The 16,879-nt window shown below is 45.5% G+C and overlaps 2 protein-coding genes across 2 annotated transcripts in view; both read right to left on the bottom strand.

The window, feature by feature from the left end:
* Positions 1-5,209, bottom strand: part of LOC107387312 (PH and SEC7 domain-containing protein 1) — a 92,419-nt gene extending 87,210 nt beyond the window's left edge. The window contains exon 1 of the mRNA XM_015962212.3: positions 4,902-5,209. The gene's annotated coding sequence lies outside the window, so the exon portion shown is untranslated. The remainder of the gene's footprint in view (positions 1-4,901) is intronic.
* A 1,968-nt stretch (positions 5,210-7,177) lies between these two features.
* Positions 7,178-16,879, bottom strand: part of fads6 (fatty acid desaturase 6) — a 35,685-nt gene continuing 25,983 nt past the window's right edge. The window contains exon 6 of the mRNA XM_015962211.3: positions 7,178-7,962. The gene's annotated coding sequence lies outside the window, so the exon portion shown is untranslated. The remainder of the gene's footprint in view (positions 7,963-16,879) is intronic.

Raw genomic sequence — 16,879 nt, 5'->3', positions numbered from 1 at the left:
TTTTTTAACGCGTTATTTTTTCCTAATTAATTAATCGTAATTAATGCGTTAAAGTCCCGGCCCTAATATATATATATATATATATATATATATATATATATATATATATATATATATACATATATATATATAAATATATATATATATATATATATATATATATATATACATGTGTGTGTGTGTGTGTGTAGACACTCTGTGGACTAACGCTGCCAATTTGGCTACCCGCCATTTTAGATGGGTCTCCTTTCGCCCCAATGCTTTCATTTCTGCTGAGAAAGCTGCTTACACAACTAAAAAACACATTTTATCTAGCTTTTTCACAAAATCAGACACATGGAATGATCTTAAAATTAAATGATAAATCACCCGCACTTTTATAGCACCTTTCAGAGTCAGAGAACTCCAAACCACTCTACACTACAGAGTATCATTCATCCATTCACACACACATTCACACACTGGTGGGGATGAGCTACAATCCAGCCACCACAGCTGCCCTGGAGCACACTGACAGAGGCGAGGCTGCCAAGCACAGGCGCCACCAGTCCCTCTGACCACCACCAGCAGGCAAGGTGGGTTAAGCGTCTTGCCCAAAGACACAACAGCAGAATTCTCTGTCCAGAGCTGGGATCGAACCTGCAACCTCCTGATAACTGGCCAACACGCTCAACCTGCTGAGCTACTGCTAATTTTGTTACAAAATAAATTAAAATATAAAATCCTATCAGGTAGCCTAGAAAGGTCAATAGTAATCCCACCTGATCTGTTTTCACTGGTACGCAGGTTATTGCAACCGTAGGCTGCACAGAAACTGGCAAAGCTGCGTACGCTGCATCGGAGACCCATCAAATATGGCAGCATTGCTATTACGCTCTCTAGCGCCCAATGGGGCGTCTTCGTATTCATGTCTATGTGCTCAACGGCTGTTAGCTGTTTTCCGTGCTGACAGCTAATGATAGTAATAAAAGGCTAGCAGTTAGCTTTTTTAGTTTGCTGATCGTTAATAAAAGCACAAAAAGAAGAAGTTGGCATCATGGCGGAGCCTGGACACTAAAAGAGAGCAATGTCTTTGGAGGCAAAGCAAAGAGCTAAAACCAAAGTGAATATCGTCGACATGGCTAAACTAGGGAGCTAAAAAAGGTTAAAAAAATCACAGGCTGATGGTGACCTGTATGGCTTTGCTGCTACTGGACTTGTAAATACTGTGGATCTTTTAACTTCATGGCTTGTTTTGTAAGACTTGGCTCACCTTGGTGTTAGCTTGTTGTTAGCACTAGCTACAGCAGGTCGCTGCGGGATTGTTTATGACAGATGTAATTCCACTTTTTACCAGTAGGGCAGAGAAGCTGGAAATTGTTTAGCGTTATTTGAAAAGGTCTGACAGCAAAATAACATGGAATTTTGTTTCTTAAAAAAATAAATGTAATTATTTTGTTTTGGTTGTGCTTCATCACAGCTGACTGATCAGCAAAGTGTGAGCTTAATTAAAAAGTTGAAACAAAATTGAATTATCCATCAATTGTGTTTAAAAACCCCCACAAAATATTACTTTATCATTTTAAAAACAGTAATTTTAGAAGGTTAAAATTGTGTGCACTGTATGAGAACAAAAGGAGATCAAGGCCCTGTCCACACGTAGCCAGGAATCTGCCAAAACGTAGACATTTTTCTATGTTTTGGCCTGTCATCCACACGAAAACGGATCTTTTTAAAAACTCCGGCCAAAGTGAAGATCTGCGTTTTCTCCGTTTTGGGTGTCTGCGTGTGGACAGACAAAACCGGAGTTTTAAGGTCCGCAACGTCACTTTCCGCGTTAAAAAAATGCTGACATCACGTGTGCGACCTGTGTTTACACTAGCCGACAGCATGGATGCCCTCAGAGCTGCGCTCGCTTTATCAATTGTCCAAGCGCTTTTTGCTTGTTTGTTTTTGCAAGCGGAATTACTGCTCCTTGCGGAAGACCACAGACGAAGGACGAGGTTAAGAACGGGGGAAGTACTGCCGCCTACAGGTCTGGCATGTCCTTAACAACGTATTTATCCGGGTACGTGTGGACAGTTTTTTTTTAAAACGAGGTGGTGTGGATGCAAGTTTTTGGAGGGGCGGATATTCGTTTTTAGAAAAACCCGGCTACGTGTGGACTAGGCCCAAGTCTCATTCACAAAAAGCATTTAGCAGCATCACACAGCTGAATGTTATCATTACTGCACATTCATTCTAGATCATCCAGAACATGCTGGATTAATGGCTGCAGTTAAGGTTTTAAGACTGCTTTAAAGAACACTTTACCGCCAAATCAAGACAGTGAAAAATTTAGAGGTGATTTATGCAGCTTTCTGAATCTGACTGTGTGATACCATTTTCAGCTGGACACTTTAACAGTTTGCTGCAGGCGATTGAGCATCAGGGAAAAATAAATCTATTACTGGCCCTGAAATGATAGGACACAGCCAAGAATGATCCCTACACTCACGGAGGCCTGCTACAGAGGGATGTGACAGATCCAGAAGGCGTTTTCAGCATGTAGCATGGAGAAATGGCTTTTACAACAGATTTGTGTTTCATTAATCACACATGATTCAGGCCACAGAAAAGCTCTCCATCTGCAGCCAGCAGCAGCCGACAGCCGTCCTAACAGGCGACGGAAAACGCTCACTAGCTTCACACAAGCTGCCTCCTATCCGAATGTTAAAAGGCCCTTTTCACTGCCAGAACTCTCACCACCTAAACCCCCCCAATGTTCACACCTCCAAACTTATCACTGAGCAGGAAACGCAATCAGTTAAAGCTCCTTCACAACATTCATTGGTTTCTTGACAAATGTGATATTTAAAAGCAGAGAAAACGGGATGAACCATTAAATTCTGCGCTGTTGAGAAGGAGCGGAGTGGGAAGGTGTAGGAAGAAATGAAAACAGACGTGGGAAGAAGACAAAAAAGCAGCAGTAGAAGACTGTTGCTGTTTCTCCGCAGCAGCAACAACAAGCAAAGGCAGAGAAGGTCTGAGCATCTCAATTGTTCAATAACAGCTAATGAGAAGACGCCAAACCTCATTAATACTGCTGCTCTCACACACAGCATCAAACACATCCTGCTTTCTGAAACAACACCTCTGGTCCTGACCCTCGCCTAACGCCAACTCTGTTTTTATTGTTGACACATATTTAAAAAACAGCTTTGGTTAAACAGCTCTAGCTACAAAGAAACACGTTCTGGTTTCATAACTGCACATGACCTCTGGAGGCAGGATTTCATATTATTGTATGTCATGGCTGCACACAGCCCAACCAGCAAAGAACTTCTGAGGATGAGGAGGACTTGGGTCTGAAGGTGAACAGAGGAAGGTGAAAGAGGTTTAAAAAGTTGCAGATGTGAAGAACCCACTTCACATTACAACAGCCTGCTGCACACTCTGGTGCCCTCCAACCAAGAGGAAACAACAAACAAACGACTCTATTTCTTGAACTTGAGGCTGTTCAGGAGGCCAGGTCATGAATAATTTACAGCTTTAGAACAGATGACATGCCCCTTCAATAACAGCATGTTTTGGTGTTATTTTTCTAACTCAGACTCTTCACAGCCAGTCAGATACCTCCCTGATGGAAGAACACATATCTGTTTGATGTCCCCAGCATTCAAGACCCCATTACTCCAACTCTGAGCCTGCAGGAGTCTCCTGCAGATGTGACTGTACCACAACACGCATAGATCAAACCACTTCTTCTGTAAGCAAATGTTTTTTAAAGCCCTGCTGCCCCTTCTCTGTTTGTGTTTATTATAGAATCAGCATTGGGATTTTTAACTTTATTTGGCTGCAATTTAACCATGAAGTCCACTTGTGGTCCAGTGTCATACAGGTTTCAGTCAGTCCTGCGCTGATGGACATCTAGAAGTAATCCTGATGATGTAATGACTAGTTACCAAGCAAACTTTGACAGTTCCTCATCCTCTTGCAGCTGGATCTAAATACAGTTCCCTGTGCATCCAGAGGATCTGAACACACTGGACTGTAGCTCTTTGTCTCTTTAATAGACTACATTTAAAAAGACCTCGTCCCCGAGGACACTTAGCATCGTTTCCTTCCTAAATCTGACCCTGGCGTCTACAGAGCAGCTGTAATGTGAGCTGCAGTTGACCAAACAGCAGCAGAGAGATGATGGAGTATATGTTTCTGGAAGAAACCTTCTCTCCGGAGCTCAGGCCCCAGGTGGAAGGGGAAATTCATGCACTACAGCAAATGAAAACAGGTTTCCAGCTGTCCTCCACAGAGCTGCCTCTCTGAGCTGCAGAGAAAATGAGACTTTTCCTGCCGAGTTATTTACCGTCAGCATCAAAAAGCATCTTCTGCTGCATCCGGACTCTAATTTTTCATCAAAGGTGGTTTTTAGAAAGGCAGACCAATGACTTAATTAAAAAATAAATCACTCAATGTTTAACCTATTGCATCAGCATCACACCAACAGGTTTCTTTTCATATAACCTGTTAATTCACTGATTCCTGCAGGAAAACGCAAACACTGCATATCGGTGTCATCATGCTCTGATTCTTGTTCAACACAGTAATCATATCTACACACACACACACGCACGCACGCACGCGCGCGCACGCACACACACACTAATTGTGTGTCCACGATGCTCACACTATTGGTTCAGGTATTAATGAAGATGTTTGTGTTCAGGTGCAAAGTTTCATCTTTAGTCTCCTCACGTCCGCGTCCACCTGATGACTCTGGATGCAGAGACAACTTTTCCTGCCAAGGACAAAACTTGGTTCCGGTTCTGCAGGCGACGCGTATGACCTCATCACTGCCTTGTTCGGTGTCCTACGGGTGTGATGCAGTGGCTGAGTCTGACGTAGGACACAGCAGCAGACACGAAGCTGAAACATGTACTCACCAGAACGGTGTGGTGTCTGAGTCTCAGCTGCAGGTCTCCGGTACCGGGTGATGCCGTTGCAACACGGTCTGCTGCAGGCTGCCCGCTGACGGAACCGCTGCGGTCCACATTTATCCGCTTCTGTCAGGATGAATGTGTGTGTGAGGAGAGCAAAGGAGAGAGGTCTGCTTCCTGTCAGCTGGAAACAGACTACCAAAACAACGGTACCACCCAACGGTACCACGCCGGTGGTTCACTGTCAGCAAACTCCACCACTCTGCTGCTCTGGTCGTGTCTCCTCCTCCTCCTCCCTCCCACATCCTTCTCTTCAGAGCTTTACTCCATTACAAACAACCAAATGAAAAAAATAGACTAACACAAAACAAAGCAAAAAATACAAAATAAAATAAATAAAAATAAAACTACACATAACTATAAGCCTACCTCAAACCCACAACAGGGGCTTACTCTCCTGAAACAAACAAGTGTTAAAGGTGCAATATGTAAGAATTACATCCTGTGGTCAATTTGGTTATTGCAGCCAATTTTCTAAGCAAAAGAATTATTCTGTAACTGCTGTTCCATGAGGTTCATGGCTGATGCTAGTGACAGATTTGTGCTAGAATATTCTAGGTAACAAACAAAAAGGATACCACACAAGAAGTTGATAAGTAGAAAAATAAATGGCCTGTATTTGATATAGCGCCTTCTAGAGTCCTGGAACCCCCCAAGGTGCTTTACAACACAATCAGTCATTCACCCATTCACATACATATTCACACGCTGGTGGTGGTGAGCTACGATGTAGCCACAGCTGCCCTGGCACTGCACTGACAGAGGCGAGGCTGCCGAGCACTGGCGCCACCGGTCCCTCTGACCACCACCAGCAGGCAACGTGGGTTAAGTGTCTTGCCCAAGGACACAACGATAGCAACAGACTGAGCGGGGCTCGAACCTGCAACCTTCAGATTACGGGGTGAGCACTTAACTCCTGTGCCACCGTCGCCCACCATCGTGGCTCATATTTGGTTCTAGCACTTTTAGGTGTTTTATTGTAGGGAGCACATACTACACGTATTACGGTAAGATATCCTCGGGATTAGACATAGGGTGCATCCAAATCCAGGGGCAGGATGCTTGTGAGGACGCATTTTGAGGTCGATGACGTCACAGATCAGCTACGAGTACTGTCCGAATTCTAAGAATACTCATTCTTCGCTCCACCCACATTTTGAGGATGGGTCTGTTGTATCCTCACAGAGCAAGGCTATCCCAGCATGCTTTGTGTGCTGGCCATTTGATTTTCAACAGGAAAGGAAACAGGAAAGCAGCAAAGTTTTAAACGTAAGTTTGTTTAAAAAATAGCAGTAGAAAACTAAAAAGCTTAAAGCGGTTCTGTTTATAAACATTTTTCGTTTGTATATTTGTATTTTAAATTACATTTTAGGCAGAAAGCAGCCAGAATAAGCTTGTATGGAGGATCCTAGTTATTCCTGTGTGTGTGTGTGTGTGTGTGTGTGTGTGTGTGTGTGTGTGTGTGTGTGTGTGTGTGTGTGTGCAGCAAATTGAGCTTGTCATTTGTTTTAGGGGCAACAGAGCATTTTTATTAAGCTTAGAGGTGAAGAGTGAAGCTATTTACACATGGCCACAGTAGTTCATCGTGTGTTCTGCTGTAAAAAGTACAGTTTTACATTCAGGTATTTATACAGTTGACACGTTTTAAAGAACAATTAAAAATTGCTTGTGTGAGAGTCTGGTAACTCACAGGCAGAGAGGGACATGAGGGGCGGGACTAGGCAGCTCAAAACTAACCAATCAGAAAAATGACAGAAATGCCGACTGTACCGCGCGGCGCTGTAGTTTTTTTTTAGCTGTAGTCAGAAATGGCGTCTGGCGAAAGCACAAACATCTTTCTTTAAAAGAAAGGCCTGTAGCGCTTCTACTTGTTGTTTTAAAGACCTGTCCAAGTCATTTAGAACAAAGGAAAGAGCCGCAGCGAACTCCCCTTCAGTCGCCATGTTTATGACAAACTCGGCATTGTGGTGTGTATCGTACGCTATTCAGCGCTGATTGGCTCGGTTAGAATCCTCACGGGGTGGGGTTATCTGAATAGGAGAGTTCCCAGACCCTGTCTCTGTGCAGAATTAAACAGAGCAGGAGTCTGGCAGGCCAGGCTAATATTTTTTTATCTTCTCATGTGGATAAATGTTACAGTAATTGCCTTTTAGTCACCTGTGATCTCTGATTTCTCTGTTTAGGACTGCAGGTATCCAGGTTGTCCTCCAGGGAGAGAGGACTGTTATCATGTTAATGTTATTTACTTGTTTGATATTTGAAAACATTTATTAAAGCAAATATTAACTGAAAACACTTTCTGGTCATTCATTTTATCACCAGTTTTATTATTACAGATGTTTTTGAACGTGTTACATGAACAGAAAATGAAAAGATGGTAAGGAGACAAGATTATTTAGAATACGTGACTATTATTTACAGATCAAAACCAATGTGGAACAGTTATGTACGGTTAAAGCAGGATTAAAATGAGTTACTTTTTTCCTGGATCATTTATTTAAACTGAGCGAGCAGGAAGTCTTTAACAGTGCAGCTGGATCTGCTGCAGGAGGATCCAGACGTGGATGAAGCGCTGGAACAGACCCGTGGCTGGACGTTTCTGGTCAGCGGGTGGAACATCACACGGGACGGTCTGCAGAGAGAACTTTGGGATGCTTCCTCTCACTGTCCACTCCATCGTCCATCTACTGGGACTGCTGGGCTGGCTCAGTCGACAACAAGACGTTTTCAGAAACATGAAATGAGGAGGCGGTTTATGGATCCACTGGTATAACAATTGTGACTCTTCAGCAAATAAAACCACAGCATTGTTTTTAATAGAGGTTCCTACATAAATGACTTGCCTGTTAACAGCAGTCGTGGTCTGTTGGTACCTCCTCTAGGAGAAAGCACCGCTGACCACCTCCATACCAGCCTCTCGTCGTCTGCAGCATCTTCCTCAGGCTCATCCTCCAGGGCCACAACTTCACCAGCACAGAGGCAGATGTGCAGAATAGTGCATGCTGACCTGTAATAGATTAAAAAAAACATTTTTTTAATTGAAAAATGTAAAACAAACATATAACCTGCAGTATGTTGGTTCAGTTCAGTTTAAAGAAAAGCAGCTAGGGAATAGACAGAACTAATCATTTTTAAGCTTATGTTGAATTAACAAATGCACATTGAAAACACTTCAATCAAATAGCCTGTTTCTAAAACTTTTACACCCATTTGATGCAAAATAAGAAGTGCTAAGGTCCAATCAACATTAGAAAATGTCCCACTGTATTCAACATTTATAATGCATTTCATTTAAATTAATTACCCACATGTTAATACTCTGTAGTGTGTACATTCAACCACAGTTCATTCTGTAGCTTAAAACATGCATGCAACGATCTCAAGTTAACATGTAAGTCCTGAAAGCTTCCAGAATAAACAAAATTACTTAATCTAAAAATGGTTGTGATGGAGGTAAGGCTGCCTGTAGCTCCTAAAAATATTCCTGCTCGATTTCTGTTAGCTTTAGTGTTTTTCCTTCACGTGTAGCTGCCGCCACGGCTGTGACAGGACCTACAGGCCACCGTGGAGGTGAAGGCTAGACTGTCCAAATTCAGAGCCGCTGGCTTCTGGTTTTAGCGGTCGAGCAAGGACCCGACCTAGCTGAACTGGTTAGGGTTAGTGTCCTCACAAGCATGGACGTAATTTTGGGGGTGGACAGGGGGGACATGTCCCCCCCACTTTTTCCAAAGTCAAGTTTTGACCCCTGCACTTTTTACCATCCAAAAACAATATTACGCTATATTAAATTGACACTGGTTGAGCTCTAGGACCAAGTGGAAAACAACCGTTTGTGTTGAAGCCTGTTTCCCATTAGAGCATACTGTAAAGATACCCCCCCCCCTCCATGTCCCCCCCACTTCTAAAGTGAAAATTACGTCCATGCTCACAAGCATCGAGCATGTTAGTTGGTTCTTTAAACAACTCCTGCCAGCGTCGGATTGCAAACCCATGTGCTACAGTGTTAAATGGTAAATGGTAAATGGCCTGTATTTGATATAGTGCCTTCTAGAGTCCTGGAACCCCCCAAGGCGCTTTACAACACAATCAGTCATTCACCCATTCACACACACATTCACACACTGATGGTGATGAGCTACGATGTAGCCACAGCTGCCCTGCGGCGCACTGACAGAGGCGAGGCTGCCGAGCACTGGCGCCACCGGTCCCTCCGACCACCACCAGCAGGCAACGTGGGTTAAGCGTCTTGCCCAAGGACACAACGACAGCGACACACTGAGCGGGGCTCGAACCTGCAACCTTCCGATTACAGGGCGAGCGCTTAACTCCTGTGCCACCGTCGCACACCGTCTCTTAGAGAGTGCAGACTCGGCAACCTCACGGGCTCACGTATTTAAAAAAGTTACTATGTTCCTCTTTTGTTTTTCCTAAAGGAGAAAAGCGGACACCCTCAGCCAGTTGAGAATAAAACCTGATTCAATATAACCTTCCTTCCAATTTGAAGAGACATTTGACTGCTTTCTAAAGAGAAATGTTGGCCTGCCTTGAGAATGCCAACAGACCCATGCTCACTTAAAGGCATTAATGCTTTGTGACAAAAGCAGAAATAAATGTTTCCGGAGTTGAAAAATATTTTTTCTGTTGTGATAATATTATTTTAGATTGAATTTTTTACCATTATTAATAACCATATCCAGTTGTGGCTGGAAGCATCTCTCTGTCAATGTGTTCTTCTGTTGTGCTTGTGTCACTTTCAGCTGTAGAAGATAAGAACTGTTCCAAATAAAATCTGATGGGTTTGTTTCTGCAGAGACCAGAACCTGTGGTTAGAAGTGAAGAAGCCTTTTGGGTGTGAGATAAAACGTCTTTGAGTAACAAAAGAAGTCCATCTACGTTTTGATTTTTTTATTCTTAGTTGGCTCATACTTTGTTTAATAAAGAAGAAAGAATAGAATACAATAGAAGAGAATAGAATTGAATATATTTATCCCACTGTGGAGAAATTCACTTGCTACAGCAGCACACACACTTAGAGAAAAGGATGAGGAAAAATTCCTCCCCAATGGTCTCATTCCGCTGCAACCTCCGCAATCTGGCACCCAACCACTTCTCCTCTCTTGTTGCCTCCACTCTTCCATCTCCCAGCACATTCTCTGCTTATGAAGTGAATGATGCCACCGAGTCACTCTGCTCTTGTCTTAATAACTTGTGCCTTTTAGCCACCAGACCTGCTAGATCCTCTCAGTCGCACCCTTGGCTAAATGTTACCCTCCGGTCTCTATGCACCAATCTTAGAGCTGCGGAACGGAAATGGCGCAAAACAAAAGATCCTGGTGATCAATTGAAATTTCACAAATTACTGTCCTCATTCTCTGCCAGCATCACTGATGCAAAGAAAGCTTTCTACACTGATAAAATGCTCAGCTCTACTGACTCTCAGAAACTATTTTAAACATTCAAAACTCTGCTCACCCCTCCACCTCCACCTCCTACCAACAATCTATCAGCTGACACCTTTGCCTCATTCTTCACTAAGTGGCAGCTATAAGCAAACAGTTTACTCAACTGGCCACTCCTGAACATTCGCTACCACAAACTCTTTCTAGCCCAACCATCTCAGGCCCTACTGCTTCATTTTCCTCGTTTTCCCCTCTCACTGAGAACTGTGTGTCCAAGCTTCTCACGTGCAGCCGACCTACTACATGCCCACTTGACCCCATTCCGACTAAGCTGCTCCAAGCTATTGCTCCTACAGTAGCTGCAGCAGTCACACGTGATCAACGCTTCACTGACATCCAGTATATTTCCCACCTCTCTTAAGCATGCTCAGGTTAAACCGCTGCTAAAAAAAAACCATCTCTTCCTCCAAATCATGTGGAGAACTACCGACCTATCTCTCTCCTCCCTTTTCTGTCCAAAACCATTGAAAGGGTGGATTTCAAGCAGATCACAGAATACCTCTCACAAAACTGTCTGCTTGACCCTTACCAATCTGGGTTCAAAAAGGGCCACTCCACTGAAACTGCTCTAATAGCAGTGACGAAATCCTTAAAAGAAGCTAGAGCGACTGCCAAATCCTCAGTGCTTATCCTGCTCGACTTATCGGCTGCATTTGACACCGTCAACCATGGATTCCTTTTGTCCACAGTCTCTACCATGGGCATCACAGAGAAAGCACACGCCTGGTTTGAATCGTACCTCACAGGATGATCATTCAATGTATCTTGGCTTGGACAATCCTCTACCGTGCACCATTTAGCCACAGGAGCCCCCCTGGGCTCTGTACTAGGACCTAATCTCTTTGCCATATATACCACCTCACTGGGTGAGATCATTCGATCACATGGCTTCTCCTACCACTGCTATGCAGACGACACCCAGCTCTATCTGTCATTTCCACTGGACGACCACACTGTCTCTGCACGAATATCAAACCGTCTCTCTGATGTATCAAAATGGACTAAATCCCACCATCTCCAACTCAACCTCTCTAAAACTGAACTAATTGTCATCCCAGCAAAACCATCCACACAGCAAAATATCGTCGTTGTCGTCTTCCTCCGCTTATCCGGGCCCGGGTAGCGGGGGCAGCATCCCAACTAGGGAGCTCCAGACTGTACTCTCCCCAGCCACCTCCACCAGCTCCTCTGGCAGGACCTCAAGGCGTTAACGGACCAGATTGGAGATGTAACCTCTCCAACGTGTCCTGGGTCGACCCGGGGGCCTCCTGCCAGCAGGACATGCCCAAAACACCTCCCCAGGGAGGCGTCCAGGAGGCATCCTGACCAGATGCCCAAACCACCTCAATTGACTCTTTTCGATCTGGAGGAGCAGCGGTTGTACTCCGAGTCTCTCCCGAATGTCCGAGCTCCTCACCCTATCTCTAAGGCTGAGCCCGGCCACCCTACGGAGGAAACTCATTTCGGCCACTTGAATCCGCGATCTTGTTCTTTCAGTCATTACCCAAAGCTCATGACGATAGGTGAGGATTGGGACGTAGATCGACCGGTAAATTGAGAGCCTGGCTTTCTGGCTCAGCTCCCTCTTCACCACTACAGATCGGCTCAGCATTCGCATTACTGCAGATGCCGAACCAATCCACCTGTCGATCTCTCGATCCCTCCTACCCTCACTCGTGAACAAGACCCCGAGATACTTAAACTCCTCCACCTGAGGTAGGACCTCTCTCCTGACCCGGAGTTGGCGAGCCACCCTTTTCCAGTCGAGAACCATGGTCTCAGATTTGGAGGTGCTGATCCTCATCCCAGCCGCTTCACACTCGGCCGCGAACCTACCCAGCAAGAGCTGAAGGTCAGAGCTGGATGAAGCTAGGAGGACCACATCATCCTCAAAAAGCAGAGACGAGATTCTCCTGCCACCAATTTCGAAACACTCCACACCACGGCTGCACCTAGAAATTCTGTCCATAAAGGTAATGAACAGAACCGGTGACACAGGGCGGCCCTGTCACGGTCTGCGTCTGCGTCTCCCCTCATGTGTCTCCGTGTGTTCTCTATCCCTCTCTAGTTTCTCCTTTTGTGTCTCATAGCGCCCTCATGTGTCATTTGTCTGCGTCTCATTTATGTGTCTCTTTGTGTTCTTCATGTGTCTCCTATTTGCAGCCCTCCAGATCATTCCTCCCAGGTCCTGTGTTCATTCAGTCATCCCCAGCACCTCCAGGTGTTCCTTCATGTTCTGTGTCCTTGTAGCTCCAGCCTTTTTGTCCCCAGCTCCCTCCTGGTTTTCTTCATGTCTCTTAGTCTCCCCACCTTAGTTTCTATAGGTCTTTTATTTATAGGTCTTTTATTTCAGTTGTGTGTGTGTGTGTGTGTGTGTGTCCTTCTCCAGCTCGGTGTGTGTATGTGTGTGTGTGTGTGTGTGTGTGTGTGTGTGTGTGTGTGTCCTTCTCCAGTCAGGTCTGGTGTCCTCCCCTGCTCCTTTCTGCTCCTCCTCTCAGTTATTGTTTTCACCTGTGCCAGTTCCCCACACACCTGCTCCTTGTCTCCTATCACTCCAGCCCCAGTGTATAAAACCCAGTCCTTGTCTGAGTGTTGTGTCGGTCCATTGTGGTATTCTGTCAGTCTTCTCGTGTCTCTAGTGTTTTGGATCTCTAGTTCAGTATTTGGACATTTTTGGATTTTTGGCTCCCAGACTTTGGATTTATTTTATTGTTTTTGTTCATCCTAAATAAAGGACTTTTCTTATCTTCACTCCTGCTTCGTGTCATCCTGGGTATCTGCATTTTAGGTCCTAACCATCTCCTTGCTCGCCTCGTGACAGGCCCTGGCGGAGTCCAACCTTCACCGGGAACAGCTCCGGCTTACTACTGGCTATGCGGACCAAACTCACACTCCTCTGGTAAAGGGACTGAATGGCCCTTAACAGAAAGCCACCCACCCCATACTCCTGGAGCATCCCCCACAGGGTGCCCCATGGGGACACGGTCATAAGCCTTCTCCAAATCCACAAAACACATGTGGATTGGTTGGGCAAACTCCCATGCCCCCTCCATCACCCTTGCAAGGGTATAGAGCTGGTCCACAGTTCCACGGCCAGGACAGCACAATATCTCAATCCAAAATGACTTCCTATATCTGGCTCCTTCAAAGGCAATTCGAAAACTGGGTGTTGTGATTGATGAACACCTGACCTTCAAAGATCATGTCTGTTGCTCGTTCATGCCGCTTTGAGCTTTATAACATAGGAAAGATCAGACCATACTTAACACAACATGCCACCCCGCTCCTGGTGCAATCTACTGTCATCACCCGCCTCAATTACTGCAATGCCCCTCTAACTGGTCTTCCAGGCTGTACTGGGAGACCTCTTCAAATGGTCCAGAAAGCAGCGGCGCATCTGGTTTTCAATCAGCCAAAAAGAGTACATGTCACCCCTCTGTTCATTGAGCTCCACTGGCTACCGCTAGCAGCACGCATCAAATTCAAATTGCTAACACTAGCATACAAAGTCCGAGATGGTATGGCTCCCATCTACCTGAATCCTCTTGCAAAGGCTTACGTCTCAGTCCAGCCGCTCCGGTCATCACAGGATCGTCGGCTAGCAGTGCCTACACCACGCTCAGGACAATCCAGACTCTTCTCATGCATCGTTCCACAAATGTGGAATGACCTTCCAAGCACAACCAGAACAGGGGCGTCCTTTTCAATTTTCAAGAAACTCCTGAAGACCCTGCTCTTCAGAGAGCATCTTCTTAACTAGCACCCTCTCTGCATCTGCCCCCCCCCCCCCCTCTACTGTCCACTCCTTGTTCCCTACTCTCCATGATTGATGTCAAGTTGTTGTTATTGTTGTTTTTAGCCTGATGGGCAACATGCCGATTATCACTTGTAACTTGCTTTGGACAAAAGCGTCTGCTAAATACATTTACATAAACATAAAATAAAAACAAGATTACGGGTAAACTCACAAAGGCAGTAAGTTATTGTAACCTTCAACCACTAAAAACAACAATTAAAAATAGAAACTTGTGTTTCCAGAACTATGCAGCACACTGTAAGGGACACAGCCATACTAATACATCCGGTATTAAACAATCACTGAACACATACTGAATATTGCATTGATGTTATTGTGTACCAGGATAATGCCAGGACCAGTTAAATTGAGGAGTTACACACTCTTACTGCAACGGAGATGAATGACCTACGATAGTGTTCTGATTTACATCTGGGATGTCTCAGTCTACCTCTGAAGGAGCTGTCCATGGTCTCCTCAGTAGGATGCAGTGAGTGGGAAGGTTTTTTTTTAAGATGGAGGCTATCTTCCCCAGCATCCTTCTTTCCCATGTCTCCTCAACTGAATCTAGCTGGCAGCCCAGAATTGAGCTAGCTTTGTTAGCTTGTTCAGCCTCTTAGAGAGGAGACATGTAAGATTATTAGTTTTAGGTTTAGGTTTAAACTCAAATGCACTCTTTCTAAACTGGTCTGACCACCTTTACTCTCAGGCAAATCTTCTGTTTAATCAGAGATCTCACATATGTTGCATGACTGTACACTGAGTTTTGTGACTTGCTGTCCTTTGTCCCACAATCAGATCTAGAAAGTTCATGTGAGGGTTACACTGATAGTGTAAAAGACTAATGGAAGTTCAGCGTGCAAGAACTGATTTAAAGATATCTACTTGGAGAGTCAGTTTAGCTACTAAATGACAAATCTGTTTTCCATGAATACCCCTGTGGGAACACCGGAAATAATTGGTCAACCTTCACAATAAAATCCACCACTGATTAAACTAAAAAGATATGTAAGAGACATTAATACAGTCAAATTAAAATGTTACAAGTGTCTCAGCTTTTTGTTGACTACAGCTTTGTATGTTTCACTACCATGTAGCAGTACAATGTTTTAACAAATTGTTATTTATTTATGTTTTTACTTTATTGCATTTTAGAACTGTGTCTGTTAATGAATGTAAATGTTTTGCTTAAACTTGTTTTACATTTATGTGAAATAAATTAGAACTCTCCCTGGGCTGCCACCTTACCATGGTGGAGGGGTTTGAGTGTCTCAATGATCCTAGGAGCTAAGTTGTCTGAGGCTTTCTGCCTCTGGTAGGGTCACCCATGACAAACAGGTCCTAGGTGAGGGATCAGACAACGAGCAGCCCGAAGACCTCTAATGATGAATTATATAAATGGAAACCGTGTTCCCTCGCCCAGATGTGGGTCACCGGGGCCCCCCTCTGGAGCCAGGCCTGGAGGTGGGGCAAAATGGCGAGCGCCTGGTGGCCGGGCTTTCACCCATGGAGCCCGAAGAGGAAACGTGGCTCCCCCTTCCCATGGGCTCACCACTCGTGGGAGGGGCCAAAGGGGTCGGGTGCAGTGTGTGACGGGTGGTAGTCGAGGGCGGGGACCTTGGTGGTCTGATCCTCGGCTACAGAAGCTGGCTTTTGGCACATGGAATGTCACCTCTCTGGTGGGGAAGGAGCCTGAGTTGGTGTGTGAGGTTGAGAGGTTCCAACTAGATATAGTCGGACTCACCTCAACGCATGGCTCTGGCTATGGAACTAGTTTCTTTGAGGGGGGTTGGACTTTCTACCACTCTGGAGTTGCTCCCGAGCAGGGGTGGGCGTACTAGTTGCCCACCATCTTGGTGCCTGTACGTTGGCGTTTACCCCAGTGAATGAGGGGGTAGCCTCCCTCCGCCTACGTGTGGGGGGACGGGTTCAGACTTTAGTCTGTGCTTATGCACCAAACTACAGTTCAGACTACCCACCCTTTTTGGAGACCTTGGAGGGGTGCTGGAAAGCGCTCCTTCCGGTGACTCCCTCAATCTGCTGGGGGATTTTAACACTTACCTGGGCAACGACAGTGAGACCTGGAGAGGTGTGGTTGGGAGGAACGGCCCCCCTGATCTGAATTTGAGTGGTGTTTTGCTATTGGACATCGGTGCAAGTCATGGATTGTCCATAATGAACATCATGTTCAGACATAAAGGTGTCCATATGTGCTCTTGGCACCAGGATACCTTTGGCCGCAGCTCGATGATCGACTTTGTTGTTGTTTCATCTGACCTGCGGCCACATGTCTTGAACACTTGGGTGAAGAGAGGGGCGGAGCTTTCAACTGACCACTACCTGGTGGTGAGTTGGCTCAGACGGTGGGGGAGGATGCCGGTCAGGCCAGGCAGGCCCAAACGCATCGCGAGGGTCTGCTGAGAACGTCTGGCAGAGTCTCCTGTCAGAAGGAGCTTCAACTCCCACCTCCGACAGAACTTCCAAAATGTTCCGGGGAGGCGGGGGACATTGAGTCTGAATGGACCCTGTTCCATGCCTCCATTGTTGAGACGGCCGACCGGAGCTGTGGTCGCAGGATCGTCGGTGCCTGTCGTGGTGGCAACCCCCGAACCTGCTGGTGAACACCGGTGGTTAGGGATGCTGTCAAGCTGAACAAAGAGTCCTATCAG

The sequence above is a fragment of the Nothobranchius furzeri genome, chromosome 16 (genome assembly GCF_043380555.1).
Source record: "Nothobranchius furzeri strain GRZ-AD chromosome 16, NfurGRZ-RIMD1, whole genome shotgun sequence".
Taxonomy (NCBI): Eukaryota; Metazoa; Chordata; class Actinopteri; order Cyprinodontiformes; family Nothobranchiidae; genus Nothobranchius; species Nothobranchius furzeri.
Note: the sequence above shows the minus strand (reverse complement) of the source record. Positions and strands in the feature narration are given on the sequence as shown.